This window comes from Haematobia irritans, chromosome 1 (genome assembly GCF_050003625.1).
Source record: "Haematobia irritans isolate KBUSLIRL chromosome 1, ASM5000362v1, whole genome shotgun sequence".
NCBI lineage: Eukaryota > Metazoa > Arthropoda > Insecta > Diptera > Muscidae > Haematobia > Haematobia irritans.
This window is the reverse complement of record NC_134397.1, coordinates 77,152,605-77,176,701: the sequence shown is the minus strand read 5'-3', so window position 1 is coordinate 77,176,701 and position 24,097 is coordinate 77,152,605. Positions and strand designations below refer to the sequence as shown.

Here is a 24,097-nt window from a genome sequence, read left to right as displayed (position 1 = left end):
AGAGCAAAATTCATCCGATTCGGTTGAAATTTGGTACGTGATGTTAGTATATGTTATCCAACAACCATGCAGGAATTGGTTCATATCAGTCCATAATTATATATAGCCCCCATATAAACCGATCCCGAGATTTGGTTTTGGAGCCACTTGGAGGAGCAAATTTCATCCGAGTCAGTTGAAATTTGGCCGTTAACAACCATGCCTAACTAGGTCCATATCGGTCTATAGTTATATATAGCCCTCAGTTAAATAGATCCCCAATCACACACAAATTGGTCTATATAAAGTTAATAATTGTATATAGCCCACATATAAGCGACCCCATATTTCAATTCTGGCTCTCTACGTACCGTGCAAAAGTCCATATCGATTCGTAATTATTTGTAAACTTACCTGTACATACCTTTTTTGTCTAATATATACCACGTATGGGCTAACTCACAATTTAGAAAACGATGTTAAGAAGTTTTAAGATACCACAACACAGTTAATTCGATTGTGGATGACAGTCTTTCGTAGAAGTTTCTACGCAATCCATGGTGGAGGGTACATAAGATTCGGCCTGGCCGAACTTACGGCCGTATATACTTGTTGTTTTTCCTTTAGATCTGAGCGAGGTATAGCATATATATTGACTGACAATCATCGGAAATACTCTCAGTATTTTATTAGTATCGTATCTGTCTCGAATATTAGTGAAAAATAGAGCAACGAAAGTCTTGGTGTCTGTAAATAAATCCTTTCGATATAATTTCAATGTCAGTCATGAATTTGTTATCGCATTTTCCAGCTATTAACACACACACTCTCTTTCTCTCTCTCTCTCTATCTATTTCTCCGGTATAGTGAATATCCACTATGGTATAAGTAACACTTGAATGCCCACAAAAATGATTGAAAATGACATTGAAGCGTTATTAGAAAAAAGAAAAAACAAACAGAAATCATAACCATAGAATGGTGATGGTATGGGTTTCACCCACTCAAACCCTATGCAACATATGGACTATCTTTCTCTTACGAAATGTGAGTTTGCATTCTTCTTGAGGAATCTCCGTTACGTTACGTCTCTTCAGTGTATTTCAGTATTTGCTTGGCATACATGGGCTTTAGTGTTTTCATGGTTCTAATGGTAGCCTTTGTTGCTGTTGCTGTTGCTTTTGCCGTTGATTGCGGTGGTGTTCTTGTGGATTTTTGTTTTTCTAGAAGTTGACACATCGTATCCATCGCTTGTCTGACTGTGTAAATAAACGTTAATGCAGTTAAAAACGCTTAAAGGCAAATGTAGTGTCGACAAGTGATATGAGGAAACAGTGATGGGGACAAAGAAACCGGATCGAATAAATAATTGGCAATTGTAATGGAACATATGGAAAATAGTAAACTAATCGTTGTCGGATCTTTGGCTCCTCTATACGAGTATAAGTGAAAGCTATAGTTTTTTCTGTAACGAGATCTCTTCTCTTGAATTCCCGGGAATTAGATATTTTCTTGCTCCCTCACTTAATTCCCAGGAATTTTTCTTTAAAATATTTTATATAATAGAGAGTTTATAGCCAATTTACATTAAGCTCTACTAAATTTGGATCTGAAACCCCCAACGGGACATATTACATTATATAACGCACGCTTGCAATTGCATAATTTCAAAAGTTCAGAATTATTGCAAGAATGTTTTTATGAAATATGAAAATTCCACCCTTAATTAAGATAGTTACCTCAATTTTAAATTTATACCACATAACATATTTATATAATTATTTTAATAGGTTCCAATTCTACTATTTTATCGACCTAACATTGTATATGACTACGGTTTATAAATCACTAATTTTGTTAGAAAAACAAAATTTCTATTTGGCTATTTATTTTCTTTATCTCTTCTATTAATTTTTCCCCATCCAAGAGAGATAACATTGGTACAAACAACATTTGGTCTGGCGTTTCATTTGAGATTTTCACAAAATCTTGGCCAAATATTTACAGAGTAAAGCATGCATATACATGGAATAAAAGCGAATTCAGTAGCATAGTAGGTAAATGGTCACATTGTCAATGCCAACTCGATTTGGAAATAATTTCGTAATGACTCAAGAACTTCTGGCTTTTATGGCATTTAAAAGCGCAAGTGGTTGGTTAATCATTAGAACCCTAAGCGCATTTGAAAATTCTTTTTATGGTCCTCTTTATCGAGAAGATAATTGATTGGTTAGTTGCTAAATTGCCAACTAAAGTTATATTCTATTGTTGGACATTGAATATCGAAGAATATAAATATATTTTTTTATTAACTACTCCGGTTTGTGGTAGACTATATAGAGTAGCTTATCTACTTCTATTGTGTTTTGGTTATAATAAAATTTCAATTGTTTACCAAAATTAAAAATGAAAAAAAACCATGAATCGAATGGACTGTGTTGTAAAGAAAATGTAGACTAAAACTAAATGAAAGAATTAATTTATCTATAATTAAGATATCACCTTGCACTTAAAAAACTCAATTTATTTTAATTAATTTGAATATAATAGAAATAAATTAGATTACCTTATTTAATATAGTTTAATTAAACATAATAAAATTAAACTTCATTTTAGTATAAATTAACATAATCTACACTGAAAAAACAGTGAACCCACCAGGGAGAAAACTTTCGGTTAATTTTAGAAAATTTTAACTAAACAGTATTACAAACGTTGGCATCACGCCAATGTCATAAAAATAAGTAAATATTTTTCGACAAATTCAAGAAAATTTATTAGACATAACTAAGTTTTTTCACTTGTTAAAGAAAATTATGTAGTTTGAAGGAAAAACTTGGAGTTCAAAATTGCAAGAATGTCTTTAGCAGGGTTGGCCTGTCACAAACTGTGACTTTTGCGACATACGTTTGCGACGGTATAATACGTATGTCGCAAAAGTCGTAAACCTACTGTAGAAAACCAAATTTTGAATAGAAGAAATCCTGAACATTTTTTAATTTAGTTTGACAGCATTTGCTGTGAGTTTCTGCAGAAATTTGTGAAAGTTTTCCCATGGTCAAGCCTATTTTCTTAGGTGGTATCGAAATTCCCGTTAGTGAGTGTGTAAAATACCTTGGAGTTATATTGGACAGAAGGCTGAACTTAAAGCTAAGAAAGGACGAGGAAATCCACGGTTACCCTGTACTCGTGCAAAAAGTAATAGGGAAAATGTGGGGACTAAAACCGAAAATTGTGAACATTCCTAAGAATTGAAACTTCTTCGCACCTACCATCGTCTTGGATATCATCGAATTCGCTACCTAGCCGACGCGACTAAAGTATTTTCAGTTTGCGACTTTTGTTACTTTTTTACATTTACGACGCGTATGTGACGTTTACGACGTTTACAACTTTGCGACAGTCGCAAACCTAAAAAGTTTGATACAGACCATCTCTGGTCTTTAGTGACACACGAAGTTCATGATGGATGCATTTTTGGTAAAATTTACCAATTTAAAGAAATTCTGAACTATTTTGTGGAAGACACGAATTTAGTTAATCTTTTTGCTTCATTTGAGTATATTTTTTCCTCGGTTTTAGTTAATTTAACTAACGTACACAAAAAATTATTAGAGTAAAGAAAACTTTCTCCAAACATAATAATTCCAAGAACTAAAATAAAGTTAAATTGGCTTTAGTGAAATAGAGAGTTCACTTTTTCTTGAGTGTATATATAAAAAATTCGAATTATATTTTTTTGGTGTGTTGCGGGTTAGATCGGAAACGACTGAACTTAAAGTTTTCAGAGAACGTAGATGGGGAATATGTAGTGAAAATAGGGTACCTATTGGGACGGGAAGGGGAAAATTGGCATTGATTCCCAGCCAAAGATGCGGCTTCTTTAAAATAAAGACATTTTTTAGCGACCTATCTGATTTTAAATCCAGGATCAATAAAATTAAAATTAGGATACAGATTTTTGTTATCGAATTTTCATTCTCTTTTCGCGGTCTATCAATAAAGCATTCACATACAAACAAATGCCAGTTTAAAAATCCAAATTATAACGGATATTTCAAAAATATTTAAAAAAATATTTTCCAAATAGCCTATATTTGAAACGTTTTTATCTTAAATGTAAAGAAACAATATTTCAATTACTTTAAGGACGATTTCTTTAAATCAACAATATGTTGCTTTACTTTAAGGAAAATTCGCCTTAGTTCAAAGACATATGGCTTTAACGGAGGGACGTAAATTTCCACAATTTGTGATTTAGAACACAAATATAAACTTTATTTTAATTAAAATTTCACTATTTTAAAGAAATTTGTCCTTAATATTTTGTAAATTGCGCATCCTAAAATTTAGGTTGCGTTATCTTTGTCACGTAAATATTTTTTTCAGTGTAGATAAATATCGGCTTCTTGATTTTACGATATTTGATAGGCGAGGAGTGAAAAACTAAACTTTTCCGATTTACTTGAAATTTACAGAGGACGTGGGAGGAGGCTATGAAGTCAATTTGGGCTACCTCAGTTTTTGATATTTAGTCAGGGAGATGGTCCTCCCCCTTGCCCGACTTTTTGAAAACAAAGTTCATCGAAATTTTCAGGGAAGGATGGGTGTGGCGTCTGGACAAAGATCCGGTATTTTATTTTTCGATATTTGGGCGGCCAGGGGTGACATCCTCTTTGCCCGACTTTTTTTTAATGCGCACTGAAAAAAATATTGTCGTGAGGCCAAAAATTTCACGTTCTTAAAATACGAATGCGTTTTTTGCTTAGCATACACGCTCACAAAAAATCGCTTCTGTAACATATACTCCCAAACATATTTTGCTTCAAGCATATACATTTTTGGGTATTGCCCAAACATTTATATGTTTGATCTCTTCCAATATATAACATGTTTGAAAGCATATTGGTCTAAACAATATATGTTTGGGTAGTCTAAGTTCCAAACATTTTGTATTTTTGCATCCAAATTCAATAATGTTGTCTTCCAAAAAACAATATGTTATTATGTGAACATATAATATGTTTGGAAGCATTTTGCACCCAAAAATATTATATGCTTAAAAAAAATTCTCCCAAACAATATTGTGCTCAAAATTTTATTTATTTATTTATATATTTACAATCATAATGAATTATGAAAATAAACAGGTATTATATAGGTGCTAACAACATAGGTTTTCGACCTGAATGCTCAAAATTTTGTTTCTGCCCAATTGTATATTCCCCCACATCTTTCTCACTTCCACGAGATTTTTTAGTTCTTAGCACCTTTTTCTGCAATACAAACATTGTAGAAGAAATTATTCAATTGTATGATTTTTTTTTATTTTAATTTTACCTTTTGCCGGACGGGGATTCGAACAGCGGACCACACAGTTTGTTAGGATCAAAGAAGTAGCTGATCAATTGCCCAAGGAAAAATAAAATGTTAATTTTGTAATAACAAGCAACAACCACCAACTTAATTCAATATCGCTCCCTGTTAAATAGCGCTCCAAGCTACTAAACACATATATGTTTATAGGCTATTTCTAAATTAATATATGTTTGCATCCAAGCATATTATATTTACAAACATTTTATGTCCCAAACATAATATATTCTAACATATTAACATATATGTCCCAAGCATGCTATGCTAGTTTATGAACATTATATGCTTGCACTCAAAAATATTGTGTTTAAAAATTTGTGTTCCAAACATATAATGTTTATAACCAAACATATGAAAAACAGTCTTTTTCATCCGTGTAGAAGGCGCATTTCTCTGATAGAAAGTTTTTTTCCTTGCCCGAAAGACGATGAACTTTTCTATAAAGTCGTTTTTGCCTTATAATTAAGTGATTCAAATTAAAAATGGGTTTCTTAAAATGAAAGAAAATTTTGTTTGGCTAAGCTCAACTTGTCTTCAATAATTGTGAAAAATCTTCAAAATTAAAGAAATTGTCTTTAAATTTGTTGTCTTTTTGCATCTTGACAACAAAGCAAAAACGCGTTTAATAATAGGAGTCGTTTTTCAACAGTTTATTTTAAAGACGATTTTTACTTGAGACATAGAATAATTTCTACTTGAAGTGGAGTCTGAATTTGAAAATTTATATTGCCGTTAACACGTTTTTAAAGGACTTTAATTGCAAATGAAGTAAAAACAGAAAAAAAGATTAACTTAAAATTTGCTGCCAACGATCAAGTACGCAATACTTAAATTTAAATGAGAATTCTGTCTTAAAAGTATCCCTACTTCAATTCTCCGCTTCTTTGGCTCGGAATCAATAACAAAATCATAAGTGTAAAGACAAAATCTTCGCAATCGGGCAGGGTTTTTTTTCAGTGTATGAAAAACTAAACTTCTCCGATTTACCTGAAATTTACAAAGGGCGTGGGGTAGCTTATGCAATTAATAATATAGGGTACCTGACCTTTTCGGGGAGGGGACATCCTCTAAATAAAACTTCCCTAACATTTTCCCAAAAGAAGAGAGAAAAATTTATGCATATTTACTTTATGTCTGTAAATACGTATCCTTTAAAAAGCGATGAAGCTAGTTGTCCGATTAGTTTGAAATATAAAGGACACTTGTGTGGATGACATGGGTAGAAAAATGAGTTTTTTTTGCAAGACCGGGGACTTCCCTAAATTTTGAAATTTCTTGACTCTAATAGTAAAAAATATGCACATTTATTAACGTGGATCTCTTGTGATGTTATCAAACCAAAAAATAAAGCGGATAACTATTTTAAACAGTAGGCCCTTCAAAAAGAGTTCTCCGCTTTTGTATTTGGTTTGATAACATCACGAGCGGTCCATGTTAATAATTCTACATAACTTTTATAGTTCGAGTCAAGAAATTTCAAATTCGGAACAATTTTACTACGAATTTCCGAATTCTCATTTTATCAAATATTATTACAATTTGAATCAAATATCGGTCGTTGAATTTCGAAAACAACTTCAAATCATTATTACCACATCCTTGGAAATATTCTGTGAAGGATATGGTTGACTTAGGTATAGGCTTGCCAGATTTCAAATTGGCAAAACCAGTACATTCAAGAAAGAAAAAAAAACAGTACATTTGCAAAAAAAACAGTACATTTTCATTTTAGCAATAAAAACACAAAAACATAAACAGTTCAACAATAAACATTAAATGAATAAAATTAAATGAATTTTTCGAACGATTGTAGCCAGTTTTGTTTTTCAGCAAGTGAAATCGGAGGTCACTTTTGAATCTGTAAACATTTGCTTCACGACTTCCTGTGCAACCTCCGGTTTGGTAACTGTGGCTATGCATCACGGTGTAAAAGGCAAAGGCAGCTTCTGCCACAACATATGTTTTGATTGAGTCACTGAAAGTCGGCTTTAATAAGCCAGCAAAAAAGGGGTCGCCAAAAAAGTAGTGAACATGTTCTTTTTGGATCCGGAAGTGGTGCAAAATTGGCGCAGAACCGACAAATTTAACACAGGCTAGTCATAGGACGGATGTCCACCATTTCCAATGCCGTTGCACTGAATTTGCAATACTATAATTTTGCCAAATAAATAATTTTTATAATTTTTTTATGATTTTTAAATCATTATTCTGCATACTTGTCTGAAACGTTTGACATCAAATATTTCCAAAAATTGAAAATTTTTCTAGAATGGATTTAGCATTTTTTTCGACAAAATGTTAATAATTTTTACCATTTTATTAATCCTTACTCTGTTTTTAACATATTTGAAACAAAAAACAAGTATATACGGCCGTAAGTTCGGCCAGGCCGAATCTTATGTACCCTCCACCATGGATTGCGTAGAAACTTCTACGAAAGACTGTCATCCAAAGAAAATACTTGGGTTGTGGTATCTTAAAACTTCTTAACATCGTTTTCTAAATTGTGAGTTAGTCCATACGTGGTATATATTAGACAAAAAAGTTATGTATAGCTAAGTCTACAAATAATTAGGAATTGATATGGACTTTTTGCACGGTACGTAGAGAGCCAGAATATAAATATGGGGGTCGCTTATATGGGGGCTATATACAATTATGATCTTGATATGGACCAATTTTTGTGTGATTGGGGATCGATTTATCTGAGGGCCATATACAACTATAGACCGATATGGACATAGTTAGGCATGGTTGTTAACGACCATATACTAGCACAATGTACCAAATTTCAACTCACTCGAATGAAATTTGCTCCTCCAAGAGGCTCCAAAACCAAATCTCGGGATCGGTTTATATGGACTGATATGGACCACTTTTGGCATGGTTGTTAAATATCATATACTTCCACCACGTACCAAATTTCAAGCAGATCTCCGATGAATTTTGCTTCTCCAAAAAGGCATCGGAGGTCAAATCTGGGGATCGGTTTATATGGGAGCTATATATAATTATGGACTGATAGGAACCACTTAATGCATGGTTGTTGGATACCATATACTAACATCACGTACCAAATTTCAACCGAATGGGAAGAATTTTGCTCTTCCAAGGGGCTCTAGAGGTCAAATCTGGGGATCGGTTTATATGGGGCCTATATATAATTATGGACCGATATCGACCAATTTTTGCATGGGAGTTTGAGGCCATATATTACCACCACGTACCAAATTTTAACTGAATCAGATGAATTTTGGTTTCCAAGAGGCTCCGGAGGTCAAATCTGGTGATCGGTTTATATGGGGGCTATATATAATTATGGGCCGATGTGGACCAATTTTTGCATGGTTGTTAGAGACCATATACTAACACCATGTACCAAATTTCAGCCGGATCGGATGAAATTTGCTTCTCTTAGCGGCATCGTAATCCAAATCGGGGGATCGGTTTATATGGGGGCTATATATAATTATGGACCGATGTGGACCAGTTTTTGCATGGTTGTTGCAGACCATATACTAACACCATGTACCAAATTTCAGCCGGATCGGATGAAATTTGCTTCTCTTAGAGGCCTCGCAATCCAAATCGGGGGATCGGTTTATATGGGGACTATATATAATTATGGACCGATGTGGACCAATTTTTGCATGGTTGTTAGAGAACATATACTAACATCATGTACCAAATTTCAGCCGGATCGAATGACATTTGCTTCTCTTAGAGGCCTCGCAAGCCAAATCGGGGGATCGGTTTATATGGGGCCTATATATAATTAAGGACCGATGTGGACCAATTTTTGCATGGTTGTTAGAGACCATATACCCACATCATGTACCAAATTTCAGCCGGATCGGATGAAATTTGCTTCTCTTATAGGCCTCGCAAGCCAATTTTGGGGTTACGTTTATATGGGGGCTATACGTAAAAGTGGACCGATATGGCCCATTTGCAATACCATCCGACCTACATCAATAACAACTACTTGTGCCAAGTTTCAAGTCGATAGCTTGTTTCGTTCGGAAGTTAGCGTGATTTCAACAGACGGACGGACGGACGGACATGCTCAGATCGACTCAGAATTTCACCACGACCCAGAATATATATACTTTATGGGGTCTTAGAGCAATATTTCGATGTGTTACAAACGGAATGACAAAGTTAATATACCCCCCATCCTATGGTGGAGGGTATAAAAAAAAAATAAAATTTCCTTTCAATAAAATGAAAAAAAGGGAGTTACAAAAAATTGAACAAAAAGAACTTCGTGAGTAGTTAAAATAAAGAACATATTTGAGAGAACATTTTTGGAAGTGCTTTTGAAGTTGTGCCTTTAGAAGCACTTCCATTTTTTTTTTTGCTGGGAAGTGGCTAACTGATATTAACTGACTGTTCTCAATATTCTTTTTATGTCTTGCCGATTTCATGTGTCGTTTTATATCTGTTGTAGCCATATACACACGATTAAATGTTTTCTCGTATTTAGAATGATTTTATGAACATTTTGGCGCGACATACTCTGGTGTAATCGATCAATAGAAATGGAAAACGAATGATTAAAAGTATCAGTTGACTTTGGATTTAGGACCGCTACCAATGTTGGCCACTTTTACTTCACAATGATACCTAAATACATACGCAAGTTGAATCAAAAACGTACGAAGATAAAGGAATTAAAACTGTACGTTCCTTTTGCTAAAAATTGTTCCAAACCTAATGCTGAAAAAAACAGTACAAAACGCAAAAACCAGTACATTTTTGTACTGTTATCAGTACATTTGAAAAACCAGTACAATTGCCAAAAACCAGTACGTCTGGCAAGCCTACTTAGGTAACACAAAATGTTCCTTAAAAATGCGATTTACTTACAAAGAGTTTCTCAATTTTAAACAATTAGGTAGTCACAGCGAAGCAGGCCAGTTTCGTCTAGTTTAACATAAATTCAGGTTCACAAAAAATTGATTATGTCCTGAGGCTAAGTACTTATCAGACCATATCGAACTGATATTATTGAAGACTATAATACGATTAAAACTCCTCCTAGATAGAGGAACATACAAACATTAAAGGCTTTGTGCCTTTTATTTTTTATTTTTTTTTTATTTTTGCAATAAAAAAAATATTTTTGAACCAACAACATAGCGCATTTCATTTCTATCAAGCACTGTACTTTTCAGACTTTAAGTCTTTAATAAGACACATTTCATACAGTTCATAGTAAAAATTTAATATAGTATAATGTAATGTTGAAAACCTTTTCAGAATCTTCTGAACATATCTGGAATATATGTAAAAAAAAACTATTTTGGTGTTCGGTCGCACCAGGAACCCTTGGTATGCAAGGCGGACGTAGCAACCATTGCTCCACGGTGCCCAACTAAATGTATGTTTCTGTTACATAAAATTTGTTTAATCGGCTCGTGGGCGCCACAAGCTATGCTATATAAATGTAACTTATATGGATAATTGTCTATTGATGACAATAACAGCTACATAGCTCAGTGGATAGTGTGTTTACAAATTGCATGGTCCGCAGTTCGATTCTCCGTCTAGGCGAAAGGTACAATTTAAAAAATGTATTAAATCAAATAATTTCGTCTACATTGTTTTTATTACAGAAAAAAGGTGCTAAGAACTCAAACCTCCTATAGTGGAATATTGTTTTTATACCCTCCACCATAGGATGGGGACTAAAATAAGTTTGTCGTTCCGTTTGTAACACATCGAAATATTGCTCTAAGACCCCATAAATATATTCCGGGTTGTGGTGAAATTCTGAGTCGATCTTAGCATGTCCGTCCGTATGTTGAAATCACGCTAACTTCTGAACGAAACAAGCTATCGACTTGAAACTTGGCACAAGTAGTTGTTATTGATGTAGGTCGGATGGTATTGCAAATGGGCCATATCGGTTCACTTTTACGTATAGCCCCCATATAGACGGACCCCCGGATTTGGCTTGCGGAGCCTCTAAGAGAAGCATATTTCATCCGATCTGACTGAAATTTGGTACATGGTCTCTAACAACCATGCAAAAATTGGTCCACATCGGTTCATAATTATATATAGCCCCCATATAAACCGACCCCAGATTTTTGGCTTGCGGAGCCTGTAAGAGAAGCAATTTTCAGCCGGATCGGATGAAATGGTGTTGGTATATGGTCTCTAATAACCATACAAAAATTGGTCCACATCGGTCCATAATTATATATAGCCCCCATATAAACCGATCCCCTGATTTGGTTTGCGGAGCCTCAAAGAGAAGCAAATTTCATCCGATCCGTCTGAAATTTGGAACATGGTATTGGTATATAGTCTCTAACAACCATGCAAAAATTGGTCCATTTCGGTTCATAATTATGTATAGCCCCCATATAAAGCGATCCCCAGGTTTTGCTTGCGGAGCCTCAAAGAGAAGCAAATTTCATCTGATCCGGCTGAAATTTGGAACATGGTGTTGGTATATAGTCTCTAACAACCATGCAAAAATTGGTCCATTTCGGTTCATAATTATGTATAGCCCCCATATAAAGCGATCCTCAAATTTGACCTCCGGAGCCTCTTGAAGGAGTAAAATTCATCCGATCCGTTTGAAATTTGGTACATTTCGCTAGTGTATGACCGATAACAACCATGCCAAAATTGGTCCGTATCGATCTATATTATATATAGCCCCCAAATAAACCGATCCCCAATCACAGAAAAATCACGATAGCCACTCGAGCCAAAAATTTTCTACCAACATTTTATTGCCATAGAATATTTTGTCAAAATTTTATTACTATAGAAAATTTTGTCAACATTTTATGTCTTTAGGAAATTTTGTCAAAATTTTATTTCTATAGAAAATTTTGTCAAATTTTATTTCTATAGAAAATTTTGTCAGAATTTATTTCTGTAGAAAATTTTGTCAAAATGTTATTTCTATAGAAAAATATATAAATATATAAAAATAAAATATATTCATAGTTGGAGAGGAATATTTTGCAAAATCTTCCAAAACATCAAGAATTCTACCAATCTACCAAACACTAAAAAATCTGCCATTTTTGGTAGACTCGTGTTCATGATTGTATACACGCAAAAAATAATTCTTTCCTCCCAAACGAAATTTTAGACAAGCAAAGTTCGTTTCTCATTTGCTTTTCGCTGTAAGGAAGTGTATTTGGAAGAAAAGTATATACTTCTTATAATACAATTTCATAAAGACAAACTAAAAAAAAGAAAAACATTGTTTTCTTGCTAATTGCATTTTCCCTCACATCTTTCTCACATCCACGAGGTTTTTTAGTTCTTAACACCTTTTCCTGTAATACCAACAATGTAGAAGAAATTATACGATTTTATAAATTTTTAAAATTTTTTTACCTTTCGCCTGGACTGAGAATCGAACCGCGGACCATGCACTTTGTAAGCCAACACACTAACCACTGAGCTATGTACCTGTTATGGTCATCAATAGATAAATATCCATATAAGTTATATTTATATAGCATAGCTTGCGGCGCCCACGAACCGAATAAACAAAGTTTATTTAACAGAAACAAACATTTAGTTTGGCACCGTGGAGCAGTGGTTGCTACGTCCGACTTGCATGCCAAGGGTCGTGGGTTCGATCCCTGCTTCGACCAGTTTTTTTTTGCTTTTCTTTTTTACATATGTTCCAGATATGTTCGGAAGATTCCGAAAAAATGTTCAACATTACATTGTACTATATTAAATTTTGAACTGTAAAATGTGTCATATTAAAGACTTAAAGTCAGAAAAGAACAGTGTTTGATATAAACGAAATGGACTGTGTTGTTGTTTCAAACATAACTTTTTTATTGAAAAAATAAAAATTTTTTAACAAACGAATTTTTTTGGTGATAGAAGTTTAAAATTTTCGAAGCAATTCAAAAAACTCTAACAAAAGAAAAACGTTTTCAGTACACGTTTACCAAACGTTTTTTTCTTTGCGTGTATAGCCCCCATATAAAGCGACCCCCATATTTTAATTCCGGCTCTTTAATTACAGCAGAAAAGTTCATATCGGTTCGTAATTATTTCTTTCCTATATATACCGGTCAAAAACTGAATATATACGTATTTAATCGACATTTTTTTTTGTCTATTATATATCCCGCATGGACTAACTTACAATTTAGAAGATGATGTTAAGAAGTTTTAAGATGCCTTGCCATCGACCGCAACCCAAGAAATTTAATTGTGGATGACCGTCTTTAGTAGAAGTTTCTACGCAATCCATGGTGGAGGGTACATAAGATTCGGCCTGGCCGAACTTACGGCCGTATATACTTGTTTTTACTTAGTCTTTATGATTTTTTTACATGGAAGAGAAAAGAAGTTTATCACAAAAAGTATATAATTTTCTTCCAAATAAACTTCCTTAAAGCAAAAAGCAAATCAGAAACGAACTTTGTTTGTCTAATATTTCGTTTTGGGAAGAAAGAATTATTTTTTGCGTGTGGTTGAATTGATTGTCGTACGTTGAGACAATCCCAAAAGAACAAATTTTCCATGACTCACATACCATTTTAGTTCCTATCTGATAACACTGGCAGCTACACGCAAAAAAATAATTCTTTCCTCCCAAACGAAATTTTAGACAAACAAAGTTCGTTTCTCATTTGCTTTTCGCTGTAAGGAAGTGTATTTGGAAGAAAAGTATATACTTTTTGTGATAAACGTTTATTCTTTTCCAGGATGTAAAAACAATTTCATAAAGACTAGCTCAAAAAAAAAACATTATTTTCTTGCTAATTGCATTGTCCCTCACATCTTTCTCACATCCACGAGGATTTTTAGTTCTTAACACCTTTTCCTGTAATACCAACAATGTAGAAGAAATTATACGATTTTATAAATTTTTAAAATTTTTTTTACCTTTCGCCTGGACGGAGAATCGAACCGCGGGCCATGCACATTGTAAGCCAACACACTAACCACTGAGCTATGTACCCGTTATGGTCATCAATAGATAAATATCCATATAAGTTATATTTATATAGCATAGCTTGCGGCGCCCACGAACCGAATAAACAAAGTTTATTTAACAGAAACAAACATTTACTTTGGCACCGTGGAGCAGTGGTAGCTACGTCCGACTCTCATGCCAAGGGTCGTGGGTTCGATCCCTGCTTCGGCCAAAGTTTTTTTGCTTTTGTTTTTTTTACATATATTCCAGATATATTCGGAAGATTCCGAAAAAATGTTCAACATTACATTGTACTATATTAAATTTTGAACTGTAAAATGTGTCTTATTAAAGACCTAAAGTCAGAAAAGAACAGTGTTTGATATAAACGAAATGGACTGTGTTGTTATTTCAAAAATAACTTTTTTTATTGAAAAAATAAAAATTTTGTAACAAACGAATTTTTTTGGTGATAAAAGTTTAAAATTTTCGAAGCAATTCAAAAAACTCTAACAAAAGAAAAATGTTTTCGGTACACGTTTTCCAAACGTTTTTTTTTCTGTGCGTGTACTAGATCTATGTGGTTATTCGTAACATTTCCACAAATGATAATGAAATCCGAAATAAAATTCCATTATCAACAGCTGAGCTATCTGTTGTCCAAGGCCTCTGCAAAAGTTTTGCGGAAATGTCTCCCAATCGTCCATAATTGAATAATTATCTCATTTCGGCGAAAGTGCCAAAGATTCAAACGAATTATATTTATGGTATATAAATGTATAATTAAATGCATGGAAATAAAACAAAAATAATACATATGTATGTATACCCATGAGCTTATTTTTTTACAATCTACTAGTAAAGTTCTTATGGTATCTCTGGATAGCAAAATTATCGAAATTTTTTTAACTAATAATAGCGCGAACTTTTACTCCATTGATATTTGGTTCTTTCTGGGTCAATGTCACACTGCATTCAAAACAAAAACAAACCTAAAAAAGAATTAATGACAAAATGTTATGCAGTATTTACTGTTTAAACGAATTAAACTCACAAAACAATGACTGAGAATATACATGAATGTATTTATGTAGATATGTGGATATGTAATCGGCTTCGTTTCATTAAAACATATGGGACATTATACATAAGATAACCGGCGCCCTAACCATCGTCATTGTGACGTAGTATCAGAGCCCAGGGAAAAAGTTGGAAGTTGTTCGACAAACATTTTTTTAAGCACAACCCTGGATGCTGTATCAATATTTTTTCTGCCGTTGAAATTATTTTTTAAAAGTCTTTGAAAATATGCTATTGGCAATTTCAAGTGAAAATTTAACTTTTGGGTAAATAAATTTTGCCTAAAAGAATAAAAAATCATTAAAAATACAAATTTCTCACCTGCGGAGATTGGGAACTGTTTGACTTTTCATGTAAAAAAATGAAAATTATTTATAACATGAAAAACAAAAGGATTTGATAAACAATTTGCCGTTAGTAAAGTTTAAAACTGCTTTCTTTATTTTTATTCAAAATAACAAAGAACATCTCGAGAAGTAGTTAGAATGTTATGTCATGGTGTTACATTACGTTTGTATCATAATATTTGAATTAACGTGAATTGAAATGATTCACCATGTCATTCTAGCTGAGTGTGATAAGGCGTTTTGATATGTTGCCAGGTTACCCAGGTTAAACCTCAGGTCGAACCGCAAAAATTGTCAAAGCGTACAATAGTACACGCAAAGAAATAAAACGTTTGGAAAACGGGTACCGAAGACGTTTTTCTTTTGTTAGAGTTTTTTAAATTTCTTCGAAAATTTTAAACTTTTATCACCAAAATTCGTTTGTTACAGAATTTTTATTTTTTCAATAAAAAAAATATTTTTGAACCAACAACACAGTCCATTTCGTTTATATCAAGCACTGTTCTTTTCTGACTTTAAGTCTTTAATAAGACACATTTTACAGTTTTATAGTAACAATTTAATATAGTAGTACGTAATGTTGAACATCTTTTCGGAATCTTCCGAACATATCAGGAATATATGTAAACAAAACAAATAAATAAAAACTTTTTGGTGTTCGGTCGAAGCAGGGATCGAATCCTCGACCCTTGGTATGCAAGGCGGACTTACTAACCATTGCCCCACGGTGCCCAAATAAATGTATGTTTCTGTTAAATAAAATTTGTTTAATCGGCTCGTTGGCGCCGCAAGCTATGCTATATAAATATAACTTATAACGATAATTTTGTATTGATGACTATAACAGCTACTTAGCCCAGTGGAAAGTCCGTATGATTACAAACTGTATGGTCCTCGGTTCGATTCTCCGTCGAGGCGAAAGGTAAAATTTAAAAAAAAAATTATAAAATTGAATAATTTTTTCTACATTGTTTGTATTACAGAAAAAGGTGCTAAGAACTAAAAAAACCTCGTAGAAGTGAGAAAGATGTGAGGGAAAATGCAATTAGCCAGAATAGATTTTTTTTGAGTTAGTCTTTATGAAATTGTCCTGGAAAAGAATAAACGTTTATCACAAAAGTATACATTTTTCTTCCAAATAAACTTCCTTACAGCGAAATGCATATGAGATGGCCGAATTTGTTTTTTTTTTTTTTTTTTTTTTTTTTGGTTTTCTTAATTAATAAAATATTGTTTACTTTGAAATACTTGTTAAAAATTTAATTTCAAAACTGATATTTGTTTGTTCGGGAATAGCTTTATTTATATATCACCAACATATCATGAAAATTCGATAAAAGAGAAATGTCCTCTAATTTTAATATAATAGAGACTATATTTTATGCTAGATAGCTCCCTAGAAAATGTATTTTTCTTAATAACTTTACTTTTAAGAAAAGTGAACTTTTTGAATTAATTCTATAAACCTAAAACCTGGCGCAAAGACTTGTCTTCATTTTCCCGTATTACTCGTATAGACAATAAATTTGAAAATCAATAAGTATAATGTTGTTTTTATTTCTTTGTTCTTGTTTTTATACCCTCCTCCATAGTATGGATATGAGGGCTTAAATACGTTTGTCATTTCGACTATATAAAGCATACATATTCTTGACCAGGGAGAAATTCTAAGGCAATGGGGCTATTTCGGTCCCCATTTAAACCAACCCCCCAATTTGGGGCGCTGGGGCTTTTAGAAACTGTAGTTTTTATGCAATTTGAAAATCAAGCGGTATTTTAGGACCACAAATAGGTTTACCGAATATGATGTGTATCGGTTCAAATTTTGGTATAGCCTCCATATAGACCGACCTCCCGTTTTGGGGTCTTGGATTTATAGAAACCGCAATTCGTTTTGTTTGTTATTGTTGGTTTATTCTTCAATCTTTATTGTTGTTTTTGATTTCAGCTTAAAACCATGCATTGACTAAACTACAAGTGTAGCTTAACCAACAGAGGAAAAGTATGCTTGTCAAATTTATTTGGGCAAAACCCTATAGACTGCAAGATGGATGGACGCACGTTTCGGTATTACCACATTCCTCATCAGCATCCTCTACTTGCAGCAAATCTATCAACCAATTATCAGAATAAATTCGGGTAATTCACTCAACCCAAAGTGAACTACACTTGAACCTTCCGAAAAAAGGTTTGATAGTCGGCTACTGCCTAAACAAATTTGCAAGCATATCTCTTTTCCTTTGCCAAACTCAAATCATCGATTTGAATGTAGTTGGCTGGGTTTGTTTTTGAGCGTGCTTCCTCTATCTTCATTCGTTTTGTTTGTTTATTCTTCAATCATTATTGTTGTTTTTGATTTCAGCTTAAAACCATGCATTATCCGATTTGCCTGAAATTGCAAATTTAGAGGTATTTAAAGACCACAAAAAGGTCCAGAAATTTAGAGGTATTTTATGACCCCAAATAGGTCTGGCGTATATGGTGTGTTTCCGTAAAACCCCCCTATATAGACCGATCTCCCGAATTTATTTTTAGGGCTTCTACACTCTTAGAAAAATATGTTTTTCATATGTTCCGATATAAACAAAATGTGTTTCGGGCACAATTTTAAAACACAATATATTTAAGTGCAAACAAGGAATGTTCCTAAACTAACACTAAATGTTTGGGACATCTATGTTAATATGTTAGAATATATTATGTTTGGGGCATGAATGTTTCGTAAAAATCATATATGTGAATGCAAACATATATAAATTTACAAATTTCGACTAAACATACATATGTTGTGATATTTTATTCAAAGCGACAGAGAGAGTATAGAGAAAGAAATAGAGATGGAAACCGGGAGAGTCCACGTGGCAAACAAATGTATGTTTCTGTTAAATAATGTTATGTTTCCTTGGGCTCGTGGGCGCTGCAAACTATGCTATATAAGTGTAACTTATAACGATAATTATCTACTGGTGACTATAACAGCTACGTAGTCCAGTGGGTAGTTTGGTGGCTTACAAACTGTATAGTCCTCTGTTCGATTCTCCGTGCAGGTGAAAGGTAAAATTTAAAAAATTTATAAAAGTGAATAATTTCTTCAACATTATTTGTATTACAGAAAAAGGTGCCAAGAACTAAAATATTTCGAGGAAGTGAAAATTACGAGTATGTTAGGCAATGAGCACAATCGTCTTTGGGAAAAATTCTTCCAAGCTATAATATTTTTGGGCTCAAAATGCTTCCAAAGATATGATATGTTCACATAAAACAAACATATTAATGTTTCGGCAGTATCCAATAATATATGTGTTTCCTGCAAAATATGTTTGGAACATATGTTAAAGAAGCGATTTTTTGAGGGTGTAGAAACCAATAGAAAACCGTAGTTGTTATCCGATTTGACTGAAAGAGGTATTTAGATCCAAAAGTAGTTGTACCGAATATATTGTGTATCGGTTCATGGTTTGCTAAAGCCCCCAGTAATATTTATCCGATTTGCTTTAAATTAGAAATCTAGATCTATTTTAGGCCCAGAAAGACCGGTGTCGAATTTATGTTTTATGCACAAATTTCCAGATTTTACTTCTCGTACTTATTCTACTCATTATTTTATAACTTTCTTGCACGCTTACATGAAATGTTTGCGATTCCGCTAAAGTTCAAACAAAAAGGATTCTTATAAATCCAGAATATACAGTATGTCAAGAAAGTCTTTTGACATTGCCAAATATTTCAAATTCCAGAAATAATTGAAGTAAAAATCGAGTTGTTAATTCGTTTAGAGAAAAATAAAATATGTATACTTTGCAAAATACATAATAAAATATTTTTTAAAATTAAATTATATTTAATTTTGGAACAAAACATAATTTTTATCCTATTGTCAAAACACTTTCTTGACGTACTGTATGTAGTTTTCATTTATAAACTTTAAATTTAACTTCGGGAAGTGTATAATTTGAACCCATCTTCCTGTGGTAGTATGTTTCTTAAAATCCACCTGAAATTCGATACATTTTCAAGTAACCCCAACGCCGAGGGGCTTTCAGAGGAAACTATTATATTTGATTTTTGGTGGTGGATATATAAATTCGGCCAGGCCGAACTTACGACTGTACATACTTGAATTTTTTCCTTTAACAAAATTTTCAAAAATTTGTTGAGGATATTTATTGGGGGTTTTGGAGACTAAATCGTCCTGATTTGGAATCAAGAGATAGAACCCATTTACAATTTTTACCTTTTGAATTTAAAGCATTTGCAATAAAAGGTTCCACCCACTGGTAGGGTATTAAAATTTCACAATTTTTTTTCATTTATTGCCAACATTACTTGAAATAATTTTCTTGTTTTGTCCACAATTTTCCATTATCAAATCGCACTGAAATAAAACGGCCCATATATATTTTTGAGACTATGTTTTGCGAAATGAGTATCTATGACTATCTCTAACAACTGTCAGTTTTGTCTGTCCATTGGTCTGGTCTTAAATTGTCAACGGTAGTCATGAGGTCTTTGAAGTCATTTGAGTGTGCATGATTTCCATTTGATTTTGTATTCGCTTTCGTATGTATTTTTTTTCTCTCTTTCATAAATGCACAACGTACAAATGAACATTCATCCAAACGTATCGAAACGTCCACATGTATCCATGAATTTTCCAAACATTTCGATGAAAATAAAATTTTAGTTTATTGACTCTTTTTTTTTGTTTTTGAAAGCAGACAAATAAATTTCAATTTTATTTCTTGCAAAATTTTGTTAACATTACATTTACAATGTGTGGTTGTGTGTGCATCATATGTGCATTGAAATGGAAATGTCGATTTGCAAATGCATGTAGCACAGCCAAATGTCAATATTGGTTATGCTCCATTTTTGTTTTGGATACATAAAAGGGATTGCGAATTGGAATAAAGCCGGAAATTTATTCTATAGATTTTGGTGAGGTTAGCTTCCGAATAATTTTCTATACAATTCGATAACGGATACCCAAAAACAAAATGCAGGTCTGTTAGTCACCGATTTTCATTTGGTCAGGAAACTGAAAGCTACATAAATTCTTATAGATCTTATGGCGTTTTCTTTTCTTGTAAAAAATGCACACTTTTTTGCATTTTGCCCGGAAAATGTACTCTTTAGGTTCTTTTCTAAAAAAACAGGCAAAAGTGCGAAAAGGCTTCGAATTCTGTTGTGAAAATAGCGCCACGCATAGAGGCAAATTACGGGCATTTTCAGCACTGCCAACAAACGAGAGTGCTGCGATTGCCCTGTTTCCTTCTTTGAATTCTTTTCTGCCCGCTGAAATGATAGCATTTTTTTAGGTTTCTGGTAACATTTTAAAAATGCGCATTCTGTACAGACAAAATGAAGGCAAAACACTTTTTTCAGAAAAGAAAACACCATTAGTTACTGAAAGAAATTCCCTACTCTTGACTGCTTTTGATCGTCTTTGGTATTGCCACTGGACAAAGAACAATGTTCAATAATAAGGCCGGTACTATGTTCATTCTTGCGAAAAAATTATATAGAAACCATTATTTTGCACATATAAAGCGGTGTTTATTTAGGTAACAGGGAGCCCTATATAACAGGGAGCGATATTGAATTAAGTTGGTGCTATTACAAAATTAACCTTTTATTTTTCCTTGGGCAATTATTCTGCTACTCCTTTGATCATTTCTATATTTTCGGAACATAAATATGATCCGAGTTTGCGTTATAAACCCACACAAATACTTTTAATAAATAAATTATTTCTTAATTCACATTGCAAATGGCGCCATGCTATAAACGTTAGTTTTTCAACTCAAAAAAAAAAAAAAAACAAAGTACGACAAATGGAAAAAATTTCGCTAGTTTTTTGCATTTTCAACGCGAAAACCGAATAGAGTACCGGCCTATACCTGCAAAGTTTCCTCAAGGCATCATGAGAGCAACTTTTTTTTATTAAATTTCAATACTTCAAATTTGTGAAATCTAATAAAATTTAATATATGTATATTGTAAATTTTATATAAAGGGTGATTTGTTAAGAGCTTGATAACTTTTTTTTTTTAAAAACGCATAAAATTTGCAAAATCTCATCGGTTCTTTATTTGAAACGTTAGATTGGTCCATGACATTTACTTTTTGAAGATAATTTCATTTAAATGTTGACCGCGGCTGCGTCTTAGGTGGTCCATTCGGAAAGTCCAATTTTTGGCAACTTTTTCGAGCATTTCGGCCGGAATAGCCCGAATTTCTTCGGAAATGTTGTCTTCCAAAGCTGGAATAGTTGATGGCTTATTTCTGTAGACTTTAGACTTGACGTAGCCCCACAAAAAATAGTCTAAAGGCGTCAAATCGCATGATCTTGGTGGCCAACTTACCGGTCCATTTCTTGAGATGAATTGTTCTCCGAAGTTTTCCCTCAAAATGGCCATAGAATCGCGAGCTGTGTGGCATGTAGCGCCATCTTGTTGAAACCACATGTCAACCAAGTTCAGTTCTTCCATTTTTGGCAACAAAAAGTTTGTTAGCATCGAACGATAGCGATCGCCATTCACCGTAACGTTGCGTCCAACAGCATCTTTGAAAAAATACGGTCCAATGATTCCACCAGCGTACAAACCACACCAAACAGTGCATTTTTCGGGATGCATGGGCAGTTCTTGAACGGCTTCTGGTTGCTCTTCACTCCAAATGCGGCAATTTTGCTTATTTACGTAGCCATTCAACCAGAAATGAGCCTCATCGCTGAACAAAATTTGTCGATAAAAAAGCGGATTTTCTGCCACTGATTTTGGTAATAAAATTCAATGATTTGCAAGCGTTGCTCGTTAGTAAGTCTATTCATGATGAAATGTCAAGGCATACTGAGCATCTTTCTCTTTGACACCATGTCTGAAATCCCACGTGATCTGTCAAATACTAATGCATGAAAATCCTAACCTCAAAAGAATCACCCTTTACTTTTAAAATAATACTTGAATCCAAAGAATATGTTCTTAACGAATTTAGCATTGATCCTGAGCCAAAGATGCTGCTTCATAAAAAACAAAAATATTTCAAGGGAATAAAAGCTATAAATCGGGTCTCTATAAAACTAAAACTAAGACAAATACGTCATTTATCGAATTTTCATTCTCTTTTTCCGATGCTTTGATAAAGCTATTAAAGTACAAATAAATGTGAACCAAATTGTAACAGATGCCTTAAAGTAAAAAATATTTTATTTTTAATTTTGATGCTAGCCTGATAACAATGCAGGTTGGTTTAATGTCCAAATTATTTAAACTACATTTTAAAACAACATTAAAATAATTGATACTATTAAGTTATTGAAAAGAAAATGCCACATACCCATCTACACAAGTCTGACTATACACATGTTTCATCGCTGGCTACACTGAAAAAAATATTGTCGTGAGGTCAAAGATTTTATGTCTTTAAAATACGAATGCAAATTAAAATTTGCTTCCTAGAAGCAAGTACACAAAACCCAAATTTAAAAGAGAATTGTGTCTTAAAAGTATCCTTACTTGTATTCTCCGCTTCTTTGGCTCGGAATCAATACCAATATTTTTAAAGTAAAGACAAAATCTTTGGAACCGGGCATGCTTTTTTTCAGTGTAATTCAAATTTCCATAGCTGGCGGTGGGGTATAATTATACCCTGCGCCACACTGTGGAACAGGGTATTATATGTTAGTGCATATGTTTGCAACACCCAGAAGGAGACGAGATAGACACATGGTGTCTTTGGCAAAAATGCTCAGGGTGGGCTCTTGAGTCGATGTAGCGATGTCCGTCTGTCCGTGAACACATTTTTGTAATCAAAGTCTAGGTCGCAGTTTTAATCCAGTTTGGCACAAGTATGTGTTTTGGCTCAGAATAGATCCCTATTGATTTTGGAAGAAATCGGTTCAGATTTAGATATGGCTTCCATATATATATTTCGCCCGATATGGACTTTTATGGCCCCAGAAGCCAGAGTTTTACCCCAATTTAAGCTGAGTACTATGTTCAGTTTTCAAGCTGAAAACCAGCTTATTTTCACGGTTACTTTTTTTAATTAAATAATTTATAAATATAAAATTATTTGCAATCATTTCCTTGGATTCTTTCCATCCATTATTTAGCAAGACTTGATTAAAATATAAGCGTATTCATAAATATATTTGTGCTTTTAATTTAGTGTTTTGGTGAAAAAAAAAACGAACATAATACTCACCTTCAGTTGAAATTTTGCACAAGAAGAACAATTAGTACTATAGTCAAGTGTGCCAAATTTTATTGAAATCGGTTCAGATTTAGATATAGCTCCCATATATATCGTTCGCCCGATTTACACTCATATGACCACAATGGCCAATCTTTTACTCCGATTTAATTGAAGTTTTGCACAGGGAGTAGAATTAGCA

At 33.4% G+C, this 24,097-nt stretch overlaps 1 protein-coding gene across 3 annotated transcripts in view; it reads left to right on the top strand.

Moving 5' to 3' along the window:
* Positions 1-24,097, top strand: part of mtd (TLD domain-containing protein mustard) — a 467,609-nt gene that overhangs the window by 95,968 nt on the left and 347,544 nt on the right. The gene's annotated exons all lie outside the window — the stretch shown is intronic.